The 12,417-nt window shown below is 36.0% G+C and overlaps 1 long non-coding RNA gene across 2 annotated transcripts in view; it reads left to right on the top strand.

Moving 5' to 3' along the window:
• The window catches only part of LOC110467584 (uncharacterized), a 132,526-nt gene extending 128,286 nt beyond the window's left edge, over positions 1-4,240 (top strand). For both annotated transcript variants that reach the window (XR_014954782.1, XR_014954781.1), the window contains exon 3: positions 2,234-4,240. This is a non-coding gene — a long non-coding RNA (uncharacterized LOC110467584). The remainder of the gene's footprint in view (positions 1-2,233) is intronic.
• Positions 4,241-12,417: the final 8,177 nt, after the last annotated feature.

The following is a 12,417-nucleotide window of genomic DNA, read 5'->3' as shown; positions in this document are numbered from 1 at the left end:
TATCTGCTGATACTAATTGGCATACTGGACTTTGATTTTGTGTGTGTTTAGTCACACACCCTTGCTCATGGCCAACCTACTGAAAAATTCTGAAATACTTCAGAATCTGAAACCACTCTTTTGTTTATTTGTTTGTTTGTTTTTGTGGTTTTTTGTTTGTTTTTTTTTCTGGTGTTTTTGGTCATTTTATACCCACACTTGCTTTTTCAGGGATTATGTTGTCAGCCCCTACTAAAACTCATTTATTGGTCTTGTTGCTCTGTAGATGTGTGACATCCACATAAGAACATCAGCAATAGGCATGCAAAATTTTGACTCTGTGTATTGATTACTAAGGCACTAACTGAGGGGAGATTTGGAGTAAGTGTTTTTTTCTGACCATCAAGGCAGAAAGGATTTGTAACAATGGACCTTATGCAAAACTGATTTGCTTAAGGTTTCTTTTTCTATTAATTTTCAGTTTAATAAAATTTGGATTAAAGTTGTTTCAAGCCTGAGAGTGTTACATATTGACCAGAAGGTGTTTTTATACAAGAACTAGTTCATTGCTAATAAAGTGGATGTATAACATAGTATGATATACATAGCATGTATAACATAGTACATTGCTAATAAAATGGATGACAGATGATGTGTTTCAGATATATAATGCATTATTCTTGGACTATTTTTGAACTGTTTTGGAATATTTCTTTGTAAATTCTGATGATCTAAATGCTTTACTGATATGTATCTACTGCTTGGAATTATTAAGCAGATGCAGTACAAGACTAAATGAATGGGGGAAAAGATATGTAAAATCAGAATGGGCAGAATGGAAAGTTTTTTGATTGTTATTCTAGGATGAAGCAAGTTGTCTTGGGAACTTTATCAGGACAAGATGTGCCAATACCAGCTTTTGTAAACCTGGGGAGTTTTTGCATATATATCAGAAAAATATACAAAAAAAAAATAGGCTTGCCTTCTTTGTAGTTTTATTTTTTTTCAATAGCCTACAAATAAACAAAAAAGAGCAGGGATTTTTACTATAAAGGGGATTTTTTTTAAACTAAAAATGGTAAAAAAATTTTCAAAAAGGGTTTTTTACTAAAAAAGATATAAGGTAAAAAATTGTCTTTTTCAGGCTTGAAAAAAACATTTCTTAGTTTTTGTATTTGTCAAATTATTAGTAGGAGATGGTAAACAAATAGATCATGACTGATAAGATATTAATGGCTTTTTGTAGTCCATAAAAATAATCAAAATGTAAAGAGATAAGAAGGCTTTCAGGAAATTCTGGGACAGCTTCTTAAGTGTCAGTGACACCTTTGAATATGGATGCATAGATTATGTATGCACATACTGGAGAAAAGATCCAGCAGAGTCAAAAACCTGTAAGAAAAATGCACAATTCTGTGTACAAGGTGCGCATTAAAAGATTTGTGTCCAGGTCTTTAGGCTGGTAACTCTGCCATTATAGCATTTAATAAGCTGCAGACTAATATTACCAAAGGAAGAGACATAACTCCATGAATGGAGACCCTGGAAGAGACTAGAAGCATACTCAGAAGCAGTACCATGACCAGTATGATTATCTCCCCCTGAATTAATGGCTAGAACTACTTGGATGTCAGTGATTCCTAGAGATCAGTTGTAAATCAGTATCATGAAGTTTCAGAAGTCTCTGGTATGCTTAAAAGTAGCTTTTGGGATGAATCATCAGGCAAAAGAAATCAAACATAGTGAATTCACACATTGCAAATTACATTAAAAGAAACATGTAATTACACAAGATTTTTAGCCGTGCTGTGACATTGCCTATTTGCTGCCATCACCCCAAATTTAAAAGTTGATCATCAAAACCATGTGAGATAGAACAGACATAAAATGAAGCCACAAGAATAATTTCGTTAAATCTTAATTGCAATGATTTAGCATTGTCCAGTGGGCATTGCAAAAAATTAACAAATCTTGCAGAAAGATTAATTGGTACCCAGTAATAAACCCAGTCTCCACATGATACATAAAATTAAGCATGAAGTTTCCTCATGAGATTTGGATTGTAATTTAAATACTTGAATAATTATCACTGTTCCTATTCTGGAGAATTTCCATTTTTGCTTTAGTTTTAAATGAAATCCCATTTGTGCAGAATTGTCTTGACAGCCTCAAGAGCCATGAAACACGCAGTGCTCAGTGGTGCTTTGTGATGAGCTCGGCCTGCAGCATTCTCATACCTTGCTTCTCTCACCAGGTGAACCCAGGAACCTGATGAGGTCCCATATGGATCTGTCTGCCTCATTCCACCCAGCTCTTTCCTGAGGGGTTCAGAGTGCCACTGCTGCTGAGAGCATTCCTGTTGTGACAAGCAACCACTAAGTGCTGCTGGAGTCATGTGAGCCAGCTGGAGCCGAGAGTGACAGCGCTGTGATGGGAAACGCTGTTGGGACACATTCAGGGTGGCAGCTGCAGTGGGAGCTGCAGGTTCAGCTCGGGATGGTGGCAGCTGAGGCGCTGACACTTTGCAGGGCCCAGCCAGGTGACCGGACTCAGGGATACAGCAGGAGCAAAGGAGCCAGACTTTTGCCCCCTTTGAATGAAGTTATAAAATCACAGGTTTTTCTTGTGTTCCTGCCTCAGAGGCACCAACTCAAGCTGTTGCTCAATTATTGCACTGAGATTAAAGGATAAAGACATTTGAGACTCTGCTATGGAAAATATAGGATTGAGCTAGCAAGGAAACCTGGTCTGACTGTGTGTCAGGTGCATGAGTGTGGCTGCCAGGGTGTCTCCTGGATGGTTGAACAGGGAAGTTCCCCTAAGAGCACTCAGGGCTCTGTCTTCAAGAGGTCAGTGCAGAAACCAGTTGAGTGTCTCATGGTGGAAAGCAACTCATGATGAACTTGAACTCCGGAGACATGAAGAGAAACAGCCAGTATGACAATTCAATTACTTATATCTTACCCAAAACTTTGAGAATAAACAAGCGACTCATAACTTTGAGTGAGGATTTGTGTTTAGCATCTATAGACCAGAAATATTTTTTGAAAACAAACCTTGAGTAATTATTTTCTTTCAAAATATATTCATAAGCCCGCGTTTTTAAATGCTGGCTTTTGCTTGAAACCATTGTAGTAGGTCATAAATAACAAGTGGGTTAGTGCCTTCCTTGTTCAGAAGACTTAGTTATCTTCCAGGTTTGTGGCATAGCATGCTAGTCACATACAGCAGGTCAATGCAGTATCTTGCCATCATGTTTTTATTGCTGGGGTGACAAGGAAACCTGTGAGAGAGATTTCCTGGAAAGGCTAGAGTTGAGAAAAGAGGAGGTTAACTTATGGACTTTAAGGAAAACATAAAACTGGGCTCTCTTAATTTAGAGGGGCTTCTTTCTCAAATAGATAATGACATATCATGTCATCATAGGAGTAGCAGCTTCATAACTAGAGAATGTGGGGAAGTATTCCTCCTTCTCACAGACTGAACTGGCAAATAATGGATGTTTGTATGACATGATGAATTCAATGGCTATGTTTAATCCCTTTGGAAAACACAACTTCCGACAAGAAACATCCATTAATTGCTCTTCCTACCCTCAGGTAATTTCTTTCTGATGTCTTTAATTAGACTTTTAAAAATGGACGAGTCTTATTGTATGACATTTTCTGCAAAATTACTATGTGAATAGAATTTTATCAAATGTTTGAAGGTACTTCCTGTTTAAAGCTTAATCAATAAAACAAACAAGTAGATATATTAGGGGAATGCAAATAAAATTAGGCAAAATTGCATAAACAGTAATCAATATGTTTCTTACAAGAGGATCATAAGTTTAGGTATAAAAAAGGGTTTTGCAAAAGTTATCAGATGACCGTATGAGTAATTCATTTAAATATGTGGGCTGAGATGTGGCGGGTGACTAAGATGTTCCTTGTTTATGTGCTTAGGTACTTTATTTTTGGAATGTTCTCCTCAAGTGTTATCTATATTAGAAAAATTACTCAAAGTAGCTTCTAGTAATGAAGTAGCTAAGAACTTGTATATAGACAAATATGGTAGAGTTGATGATGTCAGCATCCTGATTGTGTCATATTATTAATTCCCCCCTCTTTTTCTATGGATGTGAGTTTTTTGAAATGATGGGATATTTGGTTTGAGTTAAAAACAAAATAGTACATAAAACAATCAGAAAAAGTACAACAATAAGCAAGAAAATACTAAACTACAAAATGACATGATACAATAAAATGATGAACTGCAACGCTGGCTTTTCATTCAGTGTTTTATGGATGTACTGACACTTTATAGTGTCTCCTGCTGTTCATAGCTCTTGGGTTAATTAGCAGATGCTTAAAATCTCTAAAGATTTAGTCCAGAATTGCTAATTACCTCCTCTGTAGCCCAGACTGAAGAGAGCCTGTAAATACAAAGTATGTGCCATGCACCTTTCAGGCATGCACTCCTCACTCATAAGAAAAATCATGTGAGGTTTTCTGAAACTCCAGTTTTTGATTGCCTCAGGATGCATTTTTTTTTAAGAGGTTAAGATCTAGTCACATTTTCACTTCTGATCTCTCACATTTCAAGAGAAACCTGATAAACCTGATAGCAGTGGTACTAGCTTTTAAGTGAATCAAATCTTCAAAAGAAATGCTCGACAGTCATGGAGACAGCACCCATGCTATAAAGAGCAAAGCTGCCCATTGTGTTAAATGGTGTCCTTGTAATGTTTATGTGCTGTTTAACATTAACACATTTAAATCTTAGAAAAACTAACCAAGCAAAGCTCCTCATTTATAGTGGAAGCTTCAGAAAGTCACTTCCTTAGCTAGTAGGTTGATACTTTGTTTGGAGCTGACTGGGATTTTATAAGGCTCCATTTCTGCATTTAGAAAAATGCATCACAAAGCCTTGACAACTGACTCATCTTTGGGAAAAAAAAAAATTTCTCAACCACCTACATTTTAGGGATGTATCTACAAACAGGTACTTCTTTGTGAACATTTGTACAGTACAGGAGAAACACTGTCATGGTTTGAATTTCTGTGCCCAGTTTTATAATTTTTTTCACCTACTTTAACAGCTTTGTGTAATGAACAGAAACACCTACCTTCAGTAAAGCTAGTTTTTCTAATACTGTTATTAAATAATTATGGCTCATGTAAGGCTCTGATATATTTTTTAATCTTCAGTGCTTTTTATAGAATAAGTTATTCTTGTTATCTCAGCTTAACATAACAACTGTCAAAATTGGGCCCATGTTGCTTAAAACTCCATTAGTCATGGTGACTAAAACACTTATATCTATTCTACACTATTTAACATCTCATGGCCTAAAATCTCCTAGGAGTACATAGTGGTTGTACATGCCAGAGGTAACTGGTTCAAAGGTCCCTTGAAGGAAAGGATCATATCAGTACAATTAGAAGCAAATTCTGGTGAAAGCATTTTGAAGATTTTCCTGAAAAGCTGTTGAACCTCTCACAGGATCACCTCTCCATTAGAGTTGCATGTAGTAGTAATACCCAAAAAAATGGCTGTGACCTCTATTACCAACACAGAGCTAAAATCTCTTCTTGGCTGTGCTGCTTTCAGCTAGGATAAAGATACTTTTCTTCATAGGAGTTGGTATGAGTCAAATATTGAATATGTGCTTTAGAATATGTATTGTACACAGTATTGATAACACAGGGGTGTTACTGCTGAGCAGTGCAGAGTCAAGAACTTTTCTGCTTCTCACACTGTCCCACCAGCAGGGAGGCTTAGGGTGCTCAAGGAGGTGTGAGGGGACACAGCTGGGACAGCTGACCCCCACTGATCAAAGATATATTGCATAGAATATGATGCATTGGTCAGTCTATAAAACGGGGGGAAAAGGATAGGGGGATGTTTCCTGGAGATTGCTGAACACCTAGCTGCCATCAGTGAGACATGGTGAATGAATTCCTTATTCTGTTCTGCTTGTGAATGTAGTTTTTGCTTTACCTATCAATCTGTCCTTATCTCCATCCACAAATGTTCTTAATTTTACTTTTTCAGTTCTCTCCCCACCCCATTCACTCTCAGGGGTGAGTGAATGAATACTGGTGAGGGTGTAGTTTGCCACCTTGGTTTCTTACTATTTCACTGACCTAGCAGTTTAATTTTGTTTGGAAACTCTTACTGCGAATTTTAGGACTTCAAGTACTGTTTAAAACCAGAAATATTAGACTTTGCTGGTCATGTTCTAGGAAGCATGAGATTAAGTGGTGAGGAAATGCATTTTATTAATCAGTAACTGACTATTAAACTATCAGACTAAAGATATGAACTGCTAACACCTTTTTCACTTTAATAACTGTCTTTGTATTTTTAACATCTAATCATCCTAATGAATCTTGAAGGTGTTGCATAGAGATACCTCTATTTATTTCTTAGTAATTTTTATGCATGTCTTATCAGTAAGATTAAACCATTCCTGATTGAGTTAATTTGATGCACTTAAAAACATACTAGGAATAATAAGTAAGCAATATATAAAGTCACAAACCTTAACAAGAATTAGGTGGCATTCTCTAGTGTATTTTATGTCTGGTGTTATCAACTGTCTCAACTTTTCTACTGCACTTATCCTGATATAAAAGGACACTGCTCATAATTCATGACACTGCTGTCTTTATAGTTTCACTGTCACACTGAAATAAAATAAATTTTTCCTGAGATTCAGAGGCTATATTTTTTCCAGAGAAAGATGCATGCCATTCAAGTACACAGGAATGGGTCCAAAAACTACAGTAGCTAAAGGGAACTTTCACTTTTAGGACAAAATATGGGGTTTTGCCAGAAAAGAGGAATGAAATCTCTCATGGCTTTAGATGCCATATTTAATTCACAGTTGTGTGCTTATGTGAAAAAACCCAGCTTGACAAGAGAGAGAAAAGTTGAGAAACTGTATGTCCATTAATTAGTATCTTCCTTATTGACACTCTGCTATAGTGTCTGCATATATAAGCATTTTCTGAGAACTCCAAATTGAATATGTTCTATGCTGGTTCAATCATGGTTTCTATCAGAGTTGTAGTATTGAATAAGATCATAGGTTTTTTACAAGGAAAGTGCTAATTTAGATTCTAAGGGATGTTAAATCCCTTATCACTTAGAAAGAAAAAACAGTTTTTCTGTGACCAGAAAAGCTGTGACTTCCCTAATCACTACCTTGTTTGATGGATTTATTTCATATATGTACTTAGGTTGTGTTTAAATGTTCAATATTTAAAAAAATTAAAATTACTTTGACTTTGTGGAGTATATTTAGAAGACATTAAATGTCCATAAAGATGAAAACAACCATCAAAATAGGTGCTTGAAATGAACAGTATAAATTTACTATCAGCATTTAGGATTCTGCTTGCTTAGAATTTGCTTATATAGAAAATTTCAACATTAAGCAAGATAAATTATGTCAAAATAAATCTGTCATTCTCTGTCATGCTGTTTTCTTGTTTGAGTTGTTGTTGTACAGTGTCAGTCATCAGTGTGAAATATGTGAAAATTTATGGATCAAAAAATGTTCTATGAATTCTAGTTATTCAGCTAGCAGGCATATTTCTTTGTGTTTTGTAATTTAAATACAAAATTGTGTGTGACCCGTGTCACAATTCAGTGCATTGATCAATGCATAATGAAGACTACTGAAAATGTGGACCGAGCAACAAGCAGCAGCAGAGATTGAAACTGCAGCTAGTAAGTCAGAAAATATTTGAATGTTTCTTCCTACTAACAATGTTTTGAAGCAGAAATAAAATTTCTTTTGTATTTACATATATATAAACAAAGTCTCTGAGAAAGGACAGACTTGAAACAGACACAAATGTTAGAAATTAAGGCACTGCATTCCTGGAAACTCTTTACATTAACAGTTTGGGTTTTTTTTCCTGTCCTTTGTCTACTCATGTTTTATTATTTAATGCATTTCTCATTACAACAAATAGATGGCATCAAAACTCACATCAGACTTTCTTCAGAAATGTATACAAAAATCTTTGAATGGATTTAAATTGGAAGGGAAGGGAGAGTAACTTGGAAAGTACTAAGGCCAATGTAAAAGCAATATATGAAAATACATTCATGAAAATGTAAAGAGAGTAAAGAGACACCATTATTTGTGACTATCTTAAGATTTGACTTCTCTTTTGAAAGATAAGCACTTCAAGGAGGGATCATTCTGTAATTTTGATCTAACTAAACTGAAGTAATTAATTGCAACTGAGCCACAGAAAACCCTTTTTGAATTTTTTTTATTCGCTCTCTAGTCAAACTCCCACAGAGCTTCTCTCTTTTTTTTTTTTTTTTTTATTAAAGGAAAAATGAATAAAAGCCTAACTTACTTATTTGTTTCTTTCTCTCCCTGCTAGAATAAGAATAGAAAATGAACAAACACCTGTTACAGCCATAAGAATCTGGCCTTACTAAGCCTAAAAGGTGCCCTAAAGGGATCTTTATGAAAGCAGGAGCTTATCAGGGTATCAATAACAGACCATAAAGGGTAGCAAAATCAGACAATGAAGGCAGGGTAATCAACATACCTATGAAGGATGTAGTAAGTCATGTCAACTTCCTACTACCATAGATGGCTAAAGATTTTTTAGCTTGTTATATATATTTCATATATTTGTAGCCTTGTAGATTTTTAATATATAGTTGTATGGTTTCTAGTACTTTTACTGCCCTTTCTCACAATAAGCTAACCCTTACTAACACAATTTTTAAATTCTGTTTAGTCTTATGCCTAAGAAAATAATTTTTGACAAGTAAATTTTGTTTTGCACCAGAACTTAAGAGTCATAACAAGAAATGGGGCAAAGAAGACTGTGGACTAACTCAGAGGGACTGAACTAAGGGTGAGTTACTTGAATAACAGATCTGCTATTGGATGTACCTGCCAGATATATTAATTAACCTTATAAAACTTGCAGAAATCCTTTATCTTGTGTACATATACCCATATTTGTGGACCTGAAAATTTTTATTAAAGAGTTGCTTTTTATGTTATCTTAATACCATTTAGAATTTTTAGTGGGTTTTTTTTGAAAAGTTTTTATGTTTTCTTATCCTTTGTCCTGCAGAAATGATACTCCAGTGAGTGTCAATTCATGGGTAGCTTTATAAGGGAGGATAAGTCCATTTGCAAGACAGACATTACCTTAGATTCTACCCCGAAGATAAAGTTTTAAAATGTTTTTTCGAAGTACTTGAAATGTTTTGACAACTTGCAATGCATTTTTTAAAATTTTTAACATATTCATGTTAGAAATTTTTTAAAAATGCTATTATTTACTTTTTGGGTTTTTTTCTGAAAAGTTAATGCCAATTATACTGATTTTGTCAACTTGAAATATCTAAACAATGAGTGAAAAAAATTCTTTTGTCAGTGTAAAGCACAGTGCTTTACAGTCAGTACTGTTGTGCTGTTTGGTGGCTATTTTTTTCAGCTTGCATAGAGCAAAGCAAGAACAGGTTCTAAATGTAGAAATTTCAGTTTTGTCTACTAACTAACTGTTTTTTAAATGCATTTTTTCCTCTGGCAAATACCCTACCTACAGACATTACAGTATAGAGGAATGAAAACCTTTAAATAATTCATAGTTTAAATATGAACAGATTGGTAATACATGAAACAAAAATAGATTCATTTACTCTGGGAAGCTCATGGAAAAATGGACAGACAAAAGTGCCTTGAAAGATGTAGGAAATGTCTGTGACTTTCTGTGTGAATGGACTAAAATCAGTAGCAATTCAATGAGAAAATGTATTATTTTCTAGGAGAGTAGCTATTTGGAGAAATATTTTTTCAAGAAAGAACTCTAGGAGTTGTTCAATGGGGAGCAGGAGCTTCTGCTGCCCAAAGAACTGGCGAGAGACACAGAACAAAGGCATGATATGAGGCATGATAGCTCTTTATTTGGAGGCTGAGGTGGAAATTTAAATGTGATTTGTTATATGCTGATTGAATGCTATTTTCTTTTTCCCTCACACTATTTGTTTTTTGATTTTTTTTTTTCTTCTAGGAACCACAGAGTTCAAAGCACTTTTAGGCAACATGCATTTAGTGGCAAGAAGTTTAAGGAGATATGTTGGGCAATGGCAGAAGACCAGAAAAAGAGACTGAGTAGAACTTTTCCTCCCATACATAACTGGAAACATTCCAGTCAGTGTCAGACCATATGCAGACTTCATTCTTTTTGTGCAGTTACCACATGAGGAAAACAAGTTTGGTCAAAACTGTCTTTTGGACTCATCACTGGGACTTTACAGTTGTACACACAATTTCTTAGATTGTCACCTTGTACGTGCTTTACTACATGGGGTCTTTTCAGTCTTCAAATGAGATCCTGGCCTGTGTCAGGAATAGTGTGGCCAGCAGGACCAGGGCAGGGATTCTTCCCCGATACTCAACACTGGTGAGGCCACACCCTGAGTTCCGTGTCCAGTTCTGGGCTCCTCAATTCAGGAAGGACATTGAGGTGCTGAAGCGTTTCCAGAGAAGGGTGATGGGGCTGGTGAAGGGTCTGGAGCACAAGTCCTATAAGGAGCAGTTGAGGGAGCTGGGGTTGTTCAGCTCAGAGAAGAGGAGGCTCAGGGGAGACCTGGTCACTCTACAACTTCTTCGCTTCTCCCAGACAACCAATGACAGGATGAGAGGACACAGTCTTAACCTGTGCCAGATGAGGTTTAATTTGGACATTAGGAAGAAGTTCTTCACAGAAAATGTGATTAGATATTGGAATGCACTACCAGGGAGGTAGTGGAATCCAGGAGGTGTTTAAAGAATGACAGGATGTGGCACTCAGTGTCATGCCCTAATTGACATGGTGTTGTTTGGTCGTAGTTTGGACTTCATGACCTCAGAGGCTTTTTCCAACCTCATTGATTCAGTGATTTTGTGATAAAAAGAGTTTCTTAATGTCTTCTTGTCTGGAACAAAATTTAATAAATCCCTTAAAATCTGGAACCCGAGGTCTGGAAAACAGGATGATTATTAATATCTTCAAACTTGTAGCTGTGACAATAAGGGACATTTCCTAGTAGACACATTCTAAATCCTTAGGTAACGATGAATAATTTACTGCTATACAAAATGTACTATTACATTTCCTGTGATATGTCTTTTCTATCATTTTACTTTGTGTCTTAATGAAAATTGAACTTGGATTGCTTCCATCCAAATCTGGATCATTATTTCTGTTTGTGTGATGGTTTATGTGCCAGCTCATCTTTCTTTTTTCCTTTTTTTTTTTCTTTTTGTCTAGTGTTGTTTCTTCTGGCAGTAAAACATGGATTTGGGTGGACCATGTCTTGTATTTGAAATCTGTCCCAAATCTGTATTACAGTTGTGTATGAAGGCTCTTCCATATTTCCCCCTGCACAGCTTATGCCTTACTTTACTCTTTCTGACATATTCAGATACCAGTTTAGCATTTTTTGCTATTTGTTTTCTTTCCTTAGCCTCAAAAATATAAGAAAAAAACCCAAACCAAACAAAAAATAAACTAAAAAAAAAAAAAAAAGAAAAGGAAAAAAAAGAAAAAGAAAAATAACTGTAAGATAGTTATAATCCACTGCAGGATGGATAACTTCATTGTTAAAAAGACGGTAAAGGAGGAATACCAAAAAGCCTTCAGGGATCTTGTCTGTGCAGACCAGTTTAAAATACTGAGATTATGTTTAAAACAAAATTAAAACTGAACTACTTTGAGGCAAAGTAAATCCAGTTCTATAGTGCAGTGCCCTACATTTCCTTATACTCAAAGAGTTTTATGATGTTCTATAATGATAAAGATGTTAAGAACAATAGAGAGAATATTTATTATAAAATCCCAACATAATTTACTAGCAACATGAATTTGGCTCCATCCCTGAGGCATCTGGGCTGTCCCTGCTGGGGAAGCACAGGGCTGGGCTGCAATCCCTGGCCTCTCCCACAGCCCTGGCTGTGCTCACTCTTTGCCAGATGCAGCCATGGACGGGGCAGAAGAGCAGGACCCCACCTGTGGCTTCTGCAGGGCACTGGAGGTACCTACAGCCATGCCCACCTGGGCTGGGCCTACAGTAAAAACAGACGAACCCTGGATGAGGGAAAAAATGATGATGTCTGGCTCCAGATCAGAAGGCTGAAGAATAGCTTTGTTAAAATTATACTATATTACATTAATACTATTTAAAGAGATACTATACTATTCTACATACTTACTTACCTAACTAACAATCTCGTGACTCTCTGGTGAGAGTCTAAGACACAGCTGGATCCGATTGGTCATTGAACCCAAACAACCTTCAGAAGAATCCAATCAAGCAATCACTTCAGATAAACAATCTCCATACCACATTCCACATGGGGAAAACAAAGGAGCAGAGATAAAGATTGTTCTCTCTTCTCTCTGTGCTTCTCCTGAGAGAATT

This window comes from Lonchura striata, chromosome 4 (assembly GCF_050655825.1).
Source record: "Lonchura striata isolate lonStrDom1 chromosome 4, ASM5065582v1, whole genome shotgun sequence".
NCBI lineage: Eukaryota > Metazoa > Chordata > Aves > Passeriformes > Estrildidae > Lonchura > Lonchura striata.
The sequence above is the reverse complement of the archived record's forward strand: the minus strand, read 5'-3'. Positions and strand labels throughout refer to the sequence as shown.